Raw genomic sequence first — 15,756 nt, forward strand, 5'->3', positions numbered from 1 at the left:
CATGACGAGCTGAAATAGGACAAAAGTCTTTTACCATTCACCCCCCGCCCCTGTCCGTCACATCACCCCGCGCTGAGTCAGCTTCCCTGGAACGCACACAGCCGCCGCACCCAAGTACTTCACAGGTCTTTTAAAGACCATTCACTTGTTAATGAGGCATTGTTGTATTTCATCTCTTCTTAGCGCCCCTGCATCTCCACTCAATCAGAGGGGAGATGCAGGGGCGCTAAGAAGAGGTGAAATACAACAAAGCCTTATTAACAAGTGAATGGCTTTTAAAAGAATCACCCGGCCCGACCCCTATAGCTCACCGTTCCTGCTGCAACCGGCGGTGCTTGCACAGGTACGATGTCTGCAAGGTCCGCGGGCCGCCAAGGAAGGCTTGCCGGGCCGCTGGCGGCCCGCGGGCCGTACTATGAGTATCCCTGGGTTAGGGTGTCCAGCTTGGAATCTATGGTGCGCAGGCTGGACCTCATCTCTAACATGAGGGATCTCAGGTCTCCCCCCTGTTCTTCCGCTTGCGGGTCTTGGGACCCCACAGCGCACAATTCATGTTCCAAATCGGTATGGCGGGAGGCGCGCTTGTTGTCGAAGTTCAATTTCGGTTGTTTGGCGTCGTGTTTGCCCATGGTTGTATCGGTGCCGCAGGCTTAGTCAGGAGGTCCAAACCAGAAGCACCTTGGCGGCGAAACAGGCAAATGCCCGTCCCCTGTGTCACAGTAGCGCGCTGGTGTACCCAAGATGCTCCAACAGTGTCTGTAAACACAGCAACTCCCACTACGCACCGCTAAGCCAGCAAGGCCGCCTACAGGATCAAGCAGCCAAGGGTAGCACAGTCAGGCCTCCACCGCAAAGTCTCACAACCCCTGCAGGGCAGCGTCGCTCCCAGGGTTACGCGATGCCCTCCCAGTCTACCAGCTCTTCATATGTGGCATTGGCAAAGCCAGCAACGGCTGCTAGTACCTCCTCAACGCAGCCAGCAACGTCCACAATCTTTTTTTTTTATCCTGGTGCCCCTATCAAGCCCACGTCTGGAAATCAGCAGAATGTCACCACACAACAGGCTAGTAAGCACCTCCAAACGCTTCCTCTTGAGCGGTACATGCACCGGCAACAGCAGGGGCCAGCCACACCGTCATACAGTTTCACAGGGCCAGCGAGTCAGCTTGCAAAAGCGGCCCAAGGGCACTCCCAATGTTTAACTTCGTACCCTACAACAGCGCGGGGGCACATCAGCAGCTTCCGATCTTCTTTGGCCCCCCCACTGGCCCCACCGCACAGGAGCGACGCGCTGCAGCGATGCCTCCAGCAAGGCCGGAACGGCTCCGAGCAGCGCAGCGGCCGCCAGCAGCCGCGGGCGTCACCGATCTGGCCTCCCGGGTCCGCACGTCCCAAAGCCTTGGATGGACGCCGCCGGCCGGTCCTCTAGTCCGCAGCACAGTCAGGCGAACCGCCAAGGAAACTTCTCCTCCCGCGCTGACATTGAGAGGCAACGGGAGCCCAGCACTCCGGCACCAGGCCCTCGCCGCGTCAGCGACCACGGGCTCGCTTTTAGCTCCGCCCGCTCAGCGACGCCGGGCCGAGCCCGGCGATTATCTCAGCACTGGCACGTCGGCGGAGCACCGGGAAAGCAACGCTGGGGTCTCAACGCCGCCAGCACAGGATACAGCAGGTTCCGGCGGACCAAGACCCCCCCCGAAGTGTAGGATTTCATGAAGGATCTCTCCCGGCCGGCGGAGCGCGCTCAGAAAGCGGCCATTCTGCTGTGCAGCCTGTGTAACTAAAACGCAATTTCTCAAATGCTTACAGGTGGTACACTAGTGCTGGACCTAGGATCCAACACTGACCTAGAAAAAGTAACCATAACCCCACTTACCTGCTAAGTGAATTTCCTTCCATAGGATAACATTGGTAATTTGATTAGCAAAAGTTTCTAAGTGTCAACTTTTAAAATAGCAAAATATTGCTTAAAAATCACACAACAGTAACTAAAACGAATTTACTCACTTGTTTGCAAGAACTGTCCTAGGACTGAATCTAGGATCCAGTCCTGGAGTTAGAAAAGTAATCCTGAAAGTAATCAATTGCAAATAACTTAAAATTCCCATTGAGCTGAATGTATTATTGTGTTTGAAATTGTGTTGCCTATTGCAACAAAACTGTAGTTATTATCTGAAAAAGTCAATTGCCTGTTGCAAAGTATTTAACTAAAGCATCTCATTCTGAGAAGGAATATGCTACTTACCCAGTATGCATCTGTTCTTGGCATGTAGAGCTGCAGATCTACACACTTGTGCATAGATCGCCATCTGGTGTTGGGCCCGGATGTTTGCAGTTTGTTTTTCCTCTTGGAAAGTCTTTGGAAGTCACGAGGTTGGTGTCTCCTCCTTTGGATCGTATTGCGCATGGGCTTCGGCTCCATCCTCAGATTGCTTTTCGCCAGCAGGGAAAGATGGAGCGTAGTAATAACAGTGAAGAGGCCCATGTGTGTGGTATCTAAATAAGATAAACTGGAACAGTTACAGGTAACCGGGGAGGCGTGTGTAGATCTGCAGCTCTACATGCCTAGAACAGATGCATACTGGTAAGTTGCATATTCCGTTCGAGGCATATGAGCTGCAGATTACACACTTGTGCATAGATTATATAGCAGTACCCAACCTTAGCGGCGACCACCGGTATCTGTTGCAGTGGTTTGAAATAATGTTTTTGAGTACAGCCTGGCCCACACTAGCGTGTTGCTTAGTTTGCACATCTACACAATAGAGTTTAGTGAAAGTGTGTAGTGTTGACCATGTAGCTGCTTTGCAGATATCATCTAATGGGATGTTCCCTAAGAATGCCATGGAAGCACCTATTTTTCGTGTAGAATGGGCTTTAGGGGGAACGGATAGCGTTCGTTTTGCTTTGTGGTAGCAAATTTGAATGCATTTGACAATCCACCTAGCTATCCCTGATTTGGAGATGGGGTTGCCTTTGTGTGGTGGAGAGAAAGACTATTGTTTGGTCTTACGGAAAGGTTGTGTTCTCTCGATGTAGTAGAGTAAGGCTTGTTTGACATCTAGTGTGTGAAGAGCTCTTTCTGCAACGGTCTGGTTGCGAGAAGAATACTGGTAGTTCTACAGATTGGTTTAGGTGAAAGGGAGAAATTACTTTTGGGAGGAATTTTGGTTTGTTACGGAGAACAACCTTGTTATGATGCATTTGGAGAAAAGGTTCTTGAATGGTAAGTGCTTGTATCTCACTGACCCTTCTGAGGGAAGTGATGACTACAAGAAAAGCGGTTTTCCATGTTAGGCATTGAAGTTCACATTTGTGCAGAGGTTCGAAGGGAGGCCCCATTAGTCTTGTGAGAACGATATTTAGGTTCCACACAGGTGAGGGTGGCACTCTGGGGGGAATTATTCTTTTAAGGCCTTCCATGAAGGCTTTAATGGCAGGTACTCTAAAGAGTGATAGATGTTGCCTGTTTTGTAGGTAAGCTGCTATGGCTGCGAGGTGCAGTCGAATGGACGTATAGGCTAGATTGCACCTTTGTAGGTGGAGTAAGTAGCCTATGATGTGTTGAATGGACACGTCCAGGGGATTGAGGGTGTTATGACAATAGACAACAAAGCGTTTCCACTTGGCGGCGTAGCACGCTCTAGTGGTAGGTCGTCTAGCTTCTCTGATGACGTTCATACAGTCAGGGGGAAGATTTAGGTACCCGAATTCTAGGATTTCAGGAGCCAGATCGCAAGGTTGAGCTGAGCTGGGTCCGGGTGTCTGATCTCTCCATGGTTCTGGTTTAGGAGGTGTGGAGAGAGGTGTAATTTTTGGTGCGGTACTACAGATAGTTGGAGCCGTGTGGTGTACCACGGTTGTCTGGCCCAAGTTGGAGCGACCAATATTAGTATGAGGGCGTGTTGTTGTAGTTTGCGCACCACTAGTGGAATGAGTGGGAGAGGCGGAAAAGCGTACGCAAATCTGCCTGACCAGTTCATCCATATCGCATTGCCTTTGGACAATGGGTGTGGGTATCTGGCGGCGAAGCTTTGGCATTTGGTGTTTTCGTGGGTGGCGGAGAGGTCTATCTGCGGATGCCCCCACATTTGAAAGTACGGGTGAAGAACTTGCGGGTGAAGCTCCCACTCGTGGATTTGTTGCGTTTGTCTGCTGAGCAGATCTGCCATAGTGTTTGGACTCCTGGGACATGTTGGGCTAGGAGAAAGACTTTCTGGGGTATGGCCCATCTCCATATGCTCTGTGCTAGTTGAGAGAGCGGTGGAGTGTGTGTGCCGCCTTGTTTTTTAATATAATACATGGCTGTCATGTAGTCTGTGCGGATAAGGACTGCCTTGCCTGAAATCTGTGTTTGGAAAGATTTTAGGTCCAAGAAGATTGCTAGTAACTCCAGATGGTTGATATGGAGTGACTTCTGTTGAGGTGTTCATTTGCCCTGCATGGTGTGATGTAATAGATGCGCTCCCCAGCCGGAGAGCGATGCGTCCGTTGTCAGTACTATCTGAGGAACCGGTTCCAGGAACGGTCAACCTTTGGAAAGGTTTGTGGTGTTCCACCACTGCAGAGAGCGATAGGCGCGACCGTCTACCAACACCAGATCTGTTAATTGACCCTGGGCCTGGTTCCATTGGCGCGCTAAGCACTCTTGGAGAGGACACATCTGGAGTCTTGCGTGAGGTACTATGAAGATGCAAGAGGCCATCATCCCTATTAGTTGCATGAACACTCGAGCTGGAAGGGAGTGCTGTGCCATGAATTTTGCGCGTAGAGCCTGAATACTTGCAATCCTGGTGGGATTGGGATAGGCTAGCGCTTTTGAGGTGTCTATGGTGGCACCGAGATATTGTTTGACGTGGAATGGTTGTAGATGGGACTTTGTGGTTTACCGTGAATCCTAGCTGGTGAAGTAGTTGGATAGTGCTGGACATGTGTTGTACACACTGATTGTATGAGCTGGCTTTTATCAGCTAGTCGTCTAGGTATGGGAAGACATTAATGTGCTGTCTTCGCAGATGTGCTACCACCACTGCTAGGCACTTGGTGAATACTCGTGGTGCTGTTGTGACTCCGAACGGGAGCACTTTGAATTGGTAGTGTTGTCCATCCATTACAAATCTGAGGTACTTCCTGTGAGCGTTGTGCACTGGAATGTGGAAATACGGGTCTTTTAGGTCTACAGTGGTGAGGAAGTCGTTTTGGGAGAGCAGCGGAAGTACCTGCTGAAGCGTTACCATGTGAAAATGGTCTGAGTGTATGTATCTGTTTAGGGGCCGGAGGTCTAGGATGGGCCGTAGAGTCTCGTCCCTTTTTGGTATGAGAAAATATAGGGAGTAGACCCCCATATTTTGTTGGTTGGTAGGAACTTATTCTATTGCCTTTTTCTGTAGGAGGGAGATTACCTCCTGCTTTAGTAATATTAGGTGTTCTTGTTACATTGGGCGTTGTCTGGGTGGAATGTTTGGAGGGGGGGGGGGTAAATATTAGTTCTAGGCAGTATCCTGACCAAATTATTTGTGTTACCCATTTGTCTGAGGTGATGGTAGCCCAGAGGGGAAGGAAATTTTGGAGTCTGCCCCCGACCGGAGTGGGATGGTCTGGGGGGAGCGGAGGGAAGTCGTTGGTTAGGTGTTGTGGCAGAGCGGGCGGTGTTTGTCTTGCCTTTGTTATTGTTACCCCTGTAGCCGCCTCTTTGGTAACCCCTTGTAAAGGTGGATTGAGTAGGGGATTTATATGAAGTGGAAGCGGTGTCGGAGGAGTAGCCTCTGGATGTGCTCCGAAAGAAAGAGCGGTGAAAGGAGCGTCTGGGAGGGTGTGATTGCAAGGCTCCCATAGATTTTGCCGTGTCGGTGTCCTTTTTCATTTTTCCTTGGGCCTCATCCACTTTTGGGCCAAACAGATGTTGCTGGTCAAAGGGATGGTTGAGGATGGAGGCTTGTACCTCCGGTTTAAAACCTGAGATCCTTAGCCATGCATGGCGACGGAGGAGAACACTAGTATTGATGGCCCTGGAGGCTGGGTCTGCTGCGTCTAGGGCACAACGTATAGAGGTATTAGTAATGTTTTTGCCCTCCTGAATTAGTTTGTTGGCCCTAGCTTTATATTTATCAGGGAGATGGTGCATTATGGCTTCCAATTCGTCATAATGGGCCCTGTCATATCTGGCTAGTAGCGCTTGTATATTGGAGATACGCCATATATTGGTAGCTTGGGATGCAGTACGCTTGCCTGATGCGTCCAAGAGTTTAGACTCTGTCAGGTGGTGGTGCTTCGCCTGACGCTTGGGAGTTGGCCCTTTTACGTGCGGTGGACACTACTAGAGAATCTAGTGGCGCTGGCCCTCTAATGTAGGAGGGATCTGTAGGGGCAGATTTATATTTCTTCTCAATGCGCGGGTTAATGACCCTGGCTCTGACTGGGTCCTTAAAGACCTCTGACGCATGTTTTATAACTCATTTGAGCATAGGCAATATGGAGGTGGCCCTATGTGTGGTGTCAGATGTATCGAGGAAATCTTCCTCCACGGGGTCGGTATGTAGATCCACCCCGTGATAGTGTGCCGCCCTTTGCAATAGATGGTTGAACCCCAACGAGTCTTCTGGTGGAGAAGGTCTGAAAGGGTAAAGATCGTCCTGTGGGACATTAGGGATATCAGGGATATTATAATCATCCCATGGGTCTGGGGATCCTGTGGGGGTGGGGTCCTCTGTAGGTAGATCTTGGGGCACATCCCTTATGTCATCATATGGAACCCCCTGATCATCATCATTCGGAGATGGAGTTGGGGAATGATGAGGTGGGGGTGGAGACGGCAGAGGAGGAGAAGGTGGAGGCGGTGGAGGAGGTGGGGAAGGTAGTCTGAAAGGGAAGGTAGCAGAGTCCTTCCTCTTTGGAGGTGGAGGCGGAGCAGGTTTCTCCAGTTGTCTCTTTTTGATAGAGAGCATTAAATGTCCAGTTTTGGGATCCTTGGTTAATGTCTTTTGTAAGGGATCCGGTGTAAACAGTTCTGGTGAGGTTGGTTGGTCCGTCGGCGCCGAAGGCGTCGGGGCCGTTGGTTTTTTAGGTTTTTCTGTGTCGGTTCGGTGTTTGGAACCATGCTTAGGAAACTCCGGTTGTTTGGTAGGCGCCGAGATGGATTTCAGCTTCGAAGTGTCGGTGGCCTTGTGTGCTTTGGTCGGTACCGAAGATGGTGTCGGTACCGAAGATGGTGTCGGTACCGAAGATGGTGTCGGTACCGAAGAGCTGGGTTTCGACCCAGAGTGTTTTGGTGCGGAACTCGGTGTCAAGAGGGAGGCCGGTTTCTTTTTCGGTGCCGAAGAGTGTTTATCGGCACCGACGGTGGGCTGGCTCGAGTCAGAGCCGCCGGAAGGTTTACTTGGCTTCTTTACCGGGCCCGAAGGTGCGGTGTGTGAAGCAGTGTCTTTGATCTTGCCTAGGCTCAGAGGTGAAGGCGTGGCCGAAGCCTTTTTTCGGAGCCGGCGAGGGTGTGTGTGTGTGTGTGTGTGTGTGTGGGGGGGGGGGGGGTTGGGGGGGGCTTTAGATCAGTACTCACGACCCTCTGTGCCGGAGTGATGTCCTCCACATCTGAGTCGTCCGCTTCGGAGGCGCTGACGAGACCCTCGTTGGTGTGATGCTGTTCTGGAGCGTTGACGCCTTCTCCGAAGATGCCGTCGAGGAGTGTGCCATGGTTCTTCTGGCTCGTCGGTCCCGAACAGTCTTCTTGGACCGGAAGGACTTGCACACCGGACAGTATCGAGCCTCGTGTTCAGGGGAGAGGCAGAGATTGTATACCTCGTGGAGATCGGTGTGGGGGAATTTGGACCCACAGAGGGCACTTTTTAAATGGAGTCCTTTCCATTAGCCAGGACCGGAGCTTGGGTAGGCCCGAAGGCCGCCGTCGACGACTGGAACTGAAGGTCTGTGCCGATGAGAAGGCGCGTCGAGTGGGGAGATCGCGATCAAAACAATACCGCGAATTGGGGTGAGGATTGCGCGTCGATCGTTGAACTGGAAGCTGTTCGGAACCGGAGCGCGAAGATTACATCCGAGCCCGATGGCGGAAAAAAACAATCTGAGGATGTAGCCGAAGCCCATGCGCAATACGATCCAAAGGAGGAGTCACCAACCTCGTGACTTCCAAAGATTTTCCAAGAGGAAAAACAAACTGCAAACATCCAGGCCCAACACCAGATGGCGATCTATGCACAAATGTGTAATCTGCAGCTCATATGCCTCGAACAGTAGATTTTGATACCTATTGTTGGTTGTAAAATAAGACAACCATATATTTTTTATATAAACCATTGGCCTAGAGTTCAGTTCTTGAGTGTGTGAGACCATTTGCTGACTGAGTGTGTACAACAAATGCTTTACACTGTCCTCTGATACTGCCTTACTGCTCGACCAAGCTACCACTTTAGAGAGTAAGGTTAGATCTAACTTTAACCTCTGCCAAACCTCTGGGGATTGTGGACTCTGTACACACTGTACCTATTTGGGAACAGTATATACAGAGCCACTTTCTCACAACTATACAAAACATCTCTGAAAACAGTTGGCTTGTTGTCCCGCTAGAACATAAAACATGCACATAAACAGTCAAAACACCAGCCCTTTCATTAACCTCACAAATCAGCCCATCTTAATTGCCTTATAGGCAAAGCCACTGTAATTATGCAGTCGGAAAGGGCCAAATTATGTTGCAGCATTAAATAAATTATGCAGCAAAAAAAAATTATGTAGCATAATGTGGCATATTTTGTAATAGTATTACTTCATTATTTGGTCAGGTCAAAAACTAAAATGAAGGCTGCTATATTAAATATGTTACCGCTTGAACAGCACTTCAGAAAAACCAAATTTTGTGTTTGCCCTGTCTTTACAGTAAGCCTGTACTTTTTCATACCCAGAAACTATAGTCTAAGCTATAAAAACAAGCACTGAAAATGCAATAGGTCTCGCCTTTGATTAAGTTAAAGCCATTTGCTTTGCTAATGGTATTGTGTAGCAAAGCAAATGGCTTTAACTTAACGAAAGGCGAGACCTATTGCATTTTGAATGCTTGTTTAGTATTAATCTTATGCAAGTCAATTTTAGAAACCATAAAGAGGGGCTCATACTCTTGCAATATTTGGGCTCGAGGGATCGGAATTTTTCAATATTAAATTTCATTAAATGTGCCTTCTACATCTGGAAACGCTACGGTATATAAGGTATCATTTCAATAAATGCCTTTTAGTATGCCTGAGTTGTTTTAATTGTTTTTTTCAAATATAGATGATTGTACCCTATGTCATTACGCCAGAGTGCAAAGGTGTGAAAATAAAAAATAAAATGTAGTTCCAGGCTTTCTGATGTACTTTCTTGCCTGCAAACATGGGTTAAGAGCATACAGGGTGAGAAAGTAAAAGTAGCCAGTCAGATACAAATTCAAAGACCTCACTTCTAATGTTTAACACCGCACACGCCAACAAAATATTTGTTTAGAAACACACTGAAAGGAAAAGTAATGACGTCAACCCCGTTTCCGAGCACATCCTCATCATAGATGCACTGAACAAGTCCCACAAGGGACACCGGTGGCCCCATTCAAACCCACTAACCATATAACGCTGAGATTGGCGATTATTTTCAAAATTTATATAGCAAGAGCGCGGCCAGAAGATATCACAGCGCTGTAAACGAGCACCAGTTCAAATACATGTTACGTGTTTGTGTTTTTAGGCACTGGGAGATTGATTTGCCCAGAATCACAGGATTTTGAACCGATGCAGACTCAAACCTGGATCTCCAGTTCCAAAGTAGACAGCTCTGGCCATCACGCCACATCCTCTCCTGTACCCACTCTTTCTGCAGTCAACAGGTGTTTAAAGAGTGCACCGTGAGAGCGGCCAATGACAGAAAAACAGGCTGCTTGTGCTTGGATTTTTTTTGCTGGGCTTGAAACGAAAGTAAATCACTGTGCACTGCCCAGATATGAGGACTCGTAGCAGTCACGGGACTTCGCCACGTCTCTCCTCTGATGAGGATAGTGATGCAAACAAAACCCAATGATCCTTAGGATTCTGAAAAAAGCCATTTTACAGATAACAAAAGTGATGCAACCACAGCCCAACCATACTTAGGAAAGGTTCTGAAAACGCCATTTTACAATCACTACTTGGTCACCAAACTTTAAAAGCCTGCAGCAGTCCTGCAACTTTAGAGAAGTTTACAGACCACAAAGAAATCACACATTTTTTTTATCTCTAGTCCTTCATGAGTGAGCAAGGCCAATTCAATGCACACGTTATGCCCCCCAAGGCGCGCAACGCCCATTGGGCTCAACGGCCACCCCCCCCTGAAACTTGGCTCTAGTTGCGCCTCTGTGCACCCCCCCATGAATACTTTGTGCATCCCCAAGAGGCGACCCTTAAAAAACAGAGCCCAGACTTATTGAGGCATAGGAGGAAACCTGTCGCAAGCAGCCCGACTGCGAGGGCAGGGAGACCAATGTGGGGTCCCAGGCCGAGACCTAGCTGTATGTCTGCTCGCCATGTGGGTCTCTGCATCCGCAAGGGTCCCCGTAGCTTCTCCACCGACATCACCCGCTCTCGGTTGCAGACTGGGCACCATGAAGCTCATTAGCCGTCCTGCTCACTGCTATGGCACCGCTGCTTCCCAGTGAGGAATGCCACTTCCTGATGTTTGAAATCAGTTATCTGAGCAACAGACGAGCCAGCCAATCACGACATTTTAAACACATTGGTTTGTATACAACCTAGATCGGGAAACATTTAAAGTAACCGTCCCAATATTTTTTTTATATATTAGAATGCTTTAAAAAGCATTTAAAATAAAAATGTGACCGTGCCTACAAAAACAAGCGCGGTACCGCAAAGTCAGCCGAGTGTTTATTTTCGCTTTGCGCTTTCACTTTAAGAGAAAGCGCGATTCGAAAATAAACACGCGTCTGACTTTGAGCTCTCGCACTCCACGGCGGCTGGTGAATAAACACGCGGCGGACTTTGAGCTCACAATCCATGGCGCGCCGTCCTCCTTCCTGCAGCAGCGGTATAATTATACCTTTTTTTCAACTGAGTAAAAAAAAAGCATCGTACAACGTAAAAAACAAGCGCGGTACAGCAAAGGAAGCCGCGTGTTTATTTTCACATCGCGCTTTCAGTTTAAGTGAAAGTGCGATGCGAAAATAAACATGCTGCTGACTTTGCCAGAGCCGAACGAGAAGAAAAAAGTGTGTACAGAGTAGTGAAGGAGAGTGTGTCACACCGCCAGTAAACGATCCAATCCAAAAGATGGGCAGGGCATCAAGTCCCATTCCAAAACCGTATTGATTTCAAGAAGCTCTCGAATGCCGAGAGCAGCGCATGCGTGTTGCTATCGCCAGCCGAGACCTAAAAAACATGAGCCTGTGGTAATACACCCCTTCCTTGCTTCTTGGATTTTCTTTTATTGCTCATGCTACTGCTGGGATATATTTTACAAAATAAACAAGCTACTTACCTTTGGTAAGAAACATTAGTTAGTTAGATTCCTCACCTTAGAATATCCCCAGGCGTCAGGCTGGATCCGAAAAGATTTTTGCAGCAATACCCCTTGCGCGTCGCTAGGCGTCGTCTGCGGCTCCGCGTCCGTCGTTGGTGTCGTGTGCCGGAATGACGTCTGAGTACTTAGACGCCACCCTCGCGCGCTGACGTCAGTTCTTTTACATAGCTTTCCGCGCCAGGAACGCAGAGCCATGCAAGAGACCGACACTGGTGCCAAAAAAGTCTAGGGGCCTGAAAAGGATAACCTTAACCCTAGATGTCAGTTCGCAGAACGGGGAGGATGGGTGGGTTGGTGAGGAATCTAACTAATGTTTCTTACAGATACATCGTTACCGAAGGTAAGTAACTTGTTCATCTGAAAGAAACACGTTAGTTAGATTCCTCACCTTAGAATAGATACCCCTGCAATACCAACCCCGGTGGTGGGGCTGCGAACCAAGATCACACCAGAAAGTCCTGGAGAACAGAACTGCCAAAGAAGCCATCTCTCCGGACTTGGCTGTCCAGGCAATAGTGCTTGGCGAACGTGTGCAGTGAGGCCCACGTCGTCGCCTGACAGATGTCCTGCAAGGGAACTCCCCGTCCCAGGGCAGTAGTCGCCGCTGTGGCCCGGGTGGAATGGGCTCTCAGCCCAACAGGAGGGTCCTTTTTCGCCAAGGAATAACAAACCTTTATACACAATACGACCTACCGTGAGATGGTCCGCTTGTGTACAGCCCTCCCCTTCTTAGCACCTACGTATCCAACAAAAAGTTGGTCGTCCACCCAGAACTGTCTGGTGCGGTCCAAATAAAAGGACAGCGCACGTTTGGGGTCCAGACGGTGGAGCCTCTCTTCCTCTTTCGAAGGATGCGGAGGCGGAAAGAAGGTGGGCAATGTGACAGATTGCTCGATGTGAAAGGGGGTCACCACTTTTGGAAGAAAAGAAGGACGAGTCCGGAGGACAACCTTGTCCGGATGAACAGAAAGAAAAGGAGGCTTAGATGACAGAGCCTGGAGCTCACTCACCCGTCTAGCCGAGGTGATAGCTACCAGGAAAGCAGTCTTAAGAGTCAGAAGACGAAGGGGACAATTGTGAAGAGGCTCAAAGGGAGCGCACATCAGAAAGGTCAAGACAAGATTCAAATCCCACTGAGGCATGACGAAGGGGACAGGAGGGAACATGTGAGTAATGCCTTTAAGAAAACACGAAACAACAGGGGACTTGAAAAGAGAAGGCTGATCAGGAAGCCGTAAGAAAGCAGAGATTGCAGAAAGATAACCTTTCAAGGTGCCCAGAGCAGAGCCCTGCTGGGCCAAAGAAAGAGAAGAACCTCAGAGAGAGGGGCGGAAAGGGGATCCACAGTCTTTGCTGTGCACCATGCCACAAATTTGTTCCACCTGCAGGCGTGTACCGATTTTGTGGAGGGACGCCAGGCTGCCAGAATCACATCGCAGGCTTCAGGAGGCAAGTCAAATGGCATCAACTGTCGACGCTCAATCTCCACGCATGGAGGTGGAGACTGGACAGGTTCGGGGGGAGGACCGTCCCCTGCTGCTGCAACAGAAGGTCCTCCTGAAGAGGCAGTCGTACCGGAGGATCGATTGACATACTGAGTAGCTCGGAATACCAGTACCTTTGTGCCCAATCCGGAGCCACTAAAGATGACTTGGGCCCGGTCGTGACTGATCTTCTTCAGCACTCTGGGCAGAAGTGGTATAGGCGGAAAGGCGTACAACAGACCGCAACTCCACTCGCGACGAAAAGCGTCGCCGAGCGAGTGCCGCCTAGGAAACTCCAACGCGCAGAACTGCTGACATAGTGCGTTCTCTTGGGTGGCAAATAGATCTAACCAAGGCTCTCCCCACTGCAGAAAGAGACCTTGCGCCACGTCAGAGTTCAGACGCCATTCGTGATCCATCATGCACCGGCGGCTGAGTTCATCTGCTCTGGTGTTCAGAGCCCGCCAGATGTTGAACCACCAGGATGATGCCCTGGTGTTCCAGCCATGTCCAGAGGCGCAGAGCCTCCTGACAAAGGGTCCACGACCCCACCCCGCCTTGTTTTTTGCAATACCACATGGTGGCGGTGAACACCTGCACGACACTTCCCCGGACAGAGGGAAGGAAGGCTTTTAGTGCAAGCCGGATCGCTCTCAGCTCCAACAAGTTGATATGGAGTTGAGACTCCGCCGGAGACCAGAGGCCTTTGATCTCCGCCTCTCCCATATGGCCCCACTATCCCAGGAGGGATGCATCCGTCACTACTACGTGCTCCGGTTGGGGTAAGGAGAGGCATCTGCCCCTGACCCAATCGCGGTCCGTGAGCCACCACTGCAACTGTTTCGCAGTTCCCTCCGAGATCAAGACATGGTCGGACAGGATGCAGTGATGCTGTGCCCACTGAAACTTCAGGTCCCACTGCAGAGCCCGCATTCGCCACCTGGAGTAATGCACCAACAGGATGCAGGAGGCCATCAGCCCCAGAAGCCGCAGCACCAACCTGACAAACCCAGGATAGAGGCCGAAAGATGGGAATCAGAGCCTGAATATCCCGGACCCGCTGTTCCGGAGGATAGGCCCGGAACTGCGCCGAATCTAGAACCCCTCCGATGAAGAGGAGCTTCTGGGAGGGTCTCAGGTGTGACTTCGGCACATTGATGGAGAACCCCAGCAAATGCAGGAGGTCGGCCGTAGTCTGGAGGTGGGAGACGACTGCCTGGGGCGAGCCCGCCTTCAACAGCCAGTCGTCGAGATAGGGGAAGACTGGAACCCCCGATCTGCGCAGATGAGCTGCGACCACCGCCATCACTTTCGTGAACACCCGAGGGGCACTGGTGAGGCCGAAGGGGAGCACGGTGAACTGAAAGTGCTCCTGACCCACCGTGAACCGCAGGTAACGCCGGTGGGCCGGCATGACGGGGATGTGAAAATAGGCGTCCTGCAAGTCCAACGCTACCATCCAGTCTCCAGGGTCTAGGGCAGCCAGAACCTGAGCTAAAGTGAGCATCTTGAATCGTTCCTTCCGGAGGAAGGCGTTGACGCCCCTGAGGTCCAAGATTTGGCGTAGGCCCCCTTTGCCCTTCTTGGCAACCAGAAAGTAGTGGGAATAGCAACCACGACCTACTTCTGGACCAGGAACGCGCTCGATGGCCTCTTTGGCCAAGAGGGCCGTAACTTCCTCCCGCAGAAGATTCAAGTGATCCCCTGACATACGGTGGCACTGCGGTGGCATGGCTGGAGGGGTCGTCTCGAAGGGGAGGGAGTAGCCCCTTCGGACGATTTGCAGCACCCACCTGTCCGATGTGATGGATCGCCAGTGGAGCAGGTGATGGCGAACTCTGCCGCCCACTGGCGTGGAATGGGCCTGAAAGCTCGGACGAGCTTTGAGGCGGATGCTGCCGGGGTGGATGTGGACTGACCGGCACATTGTCCTCCAGTACCACCTCGGCGGAATCCACGTCCGCGTGCAGGTTGGGTCTGCGGCCGGTGGCTAGGCGGACGGGAGGAGGTGCCCCTTTCTTGGCCACGAAAGGCGGAAGTTTGCGGCCGCGGGGCCGAGAGGCCCAAGGACTTGGCCGTAGCGCGGGAGTCCTTGAAACGAGCCAGCGCACTATCCGCCTTCTCACCAAAAAGGCGAGTGCCATCAAAGGGCATATCCCTGAGGGTACTCTGGACATACCCCGAGAAAGACGTGGACCGCGGCCAGGCGTGGCGCTGGAGCGCCACCGTGGTGGAAATCGCCCAACCCAGCGAGTCCGTGGTGTCTAGTCCACACCATATGGCATGTCGTGCCGCATCTCGCCCGTCAGCAAGCGCCTGGGCGAGTCGTGTCCGGGCCTCCTCCGGGCACAGGGGCAGCACGTCCTCCACCGCCTCCCACAGAGTGGGAGAAACGGTCCAAGAGGCAAGCGGTGTTCAAAGACCGCAGGCCCAAACTCTGGGAAGAGAACAGCTTCTTTCCGAACTGTTCCAACCTCTTGGATTCCCGATCCGGAGGAGCGGACGGGAAGGAGGATTGGGAAGTTGAGGCCAGGATAACCAGACTCTCGGGGTGGGGTATTGGGACACGAAACTGGGTTGCCCGGAGCAGGGCGGTGGTGCCGGGCCACGTTCCGATCCAGGAATTGTGGAGGGCTTGGACCAAGTGTCCTGCAGAATGTCTATGAGGGCCTCATTGAACTGCAGCAGAGGCTCTGTGGAGCTTGCTGACGGTTAAAGCACCTCTGTG

Source organism: Triturus cristatus, chromosome 12, assembly GCF_964204655.1.
Source record: "Triturus cristatus chromosome 12, aTriCri1.1, whole genome shotgun sequence".
In the NCBI taxonomy this organism is placed as follows: Eukaryota; Metazoa; Chordata; class Amphibia; order Caudata; family Salamandridae; genus Triturus; species Triturus cristatus.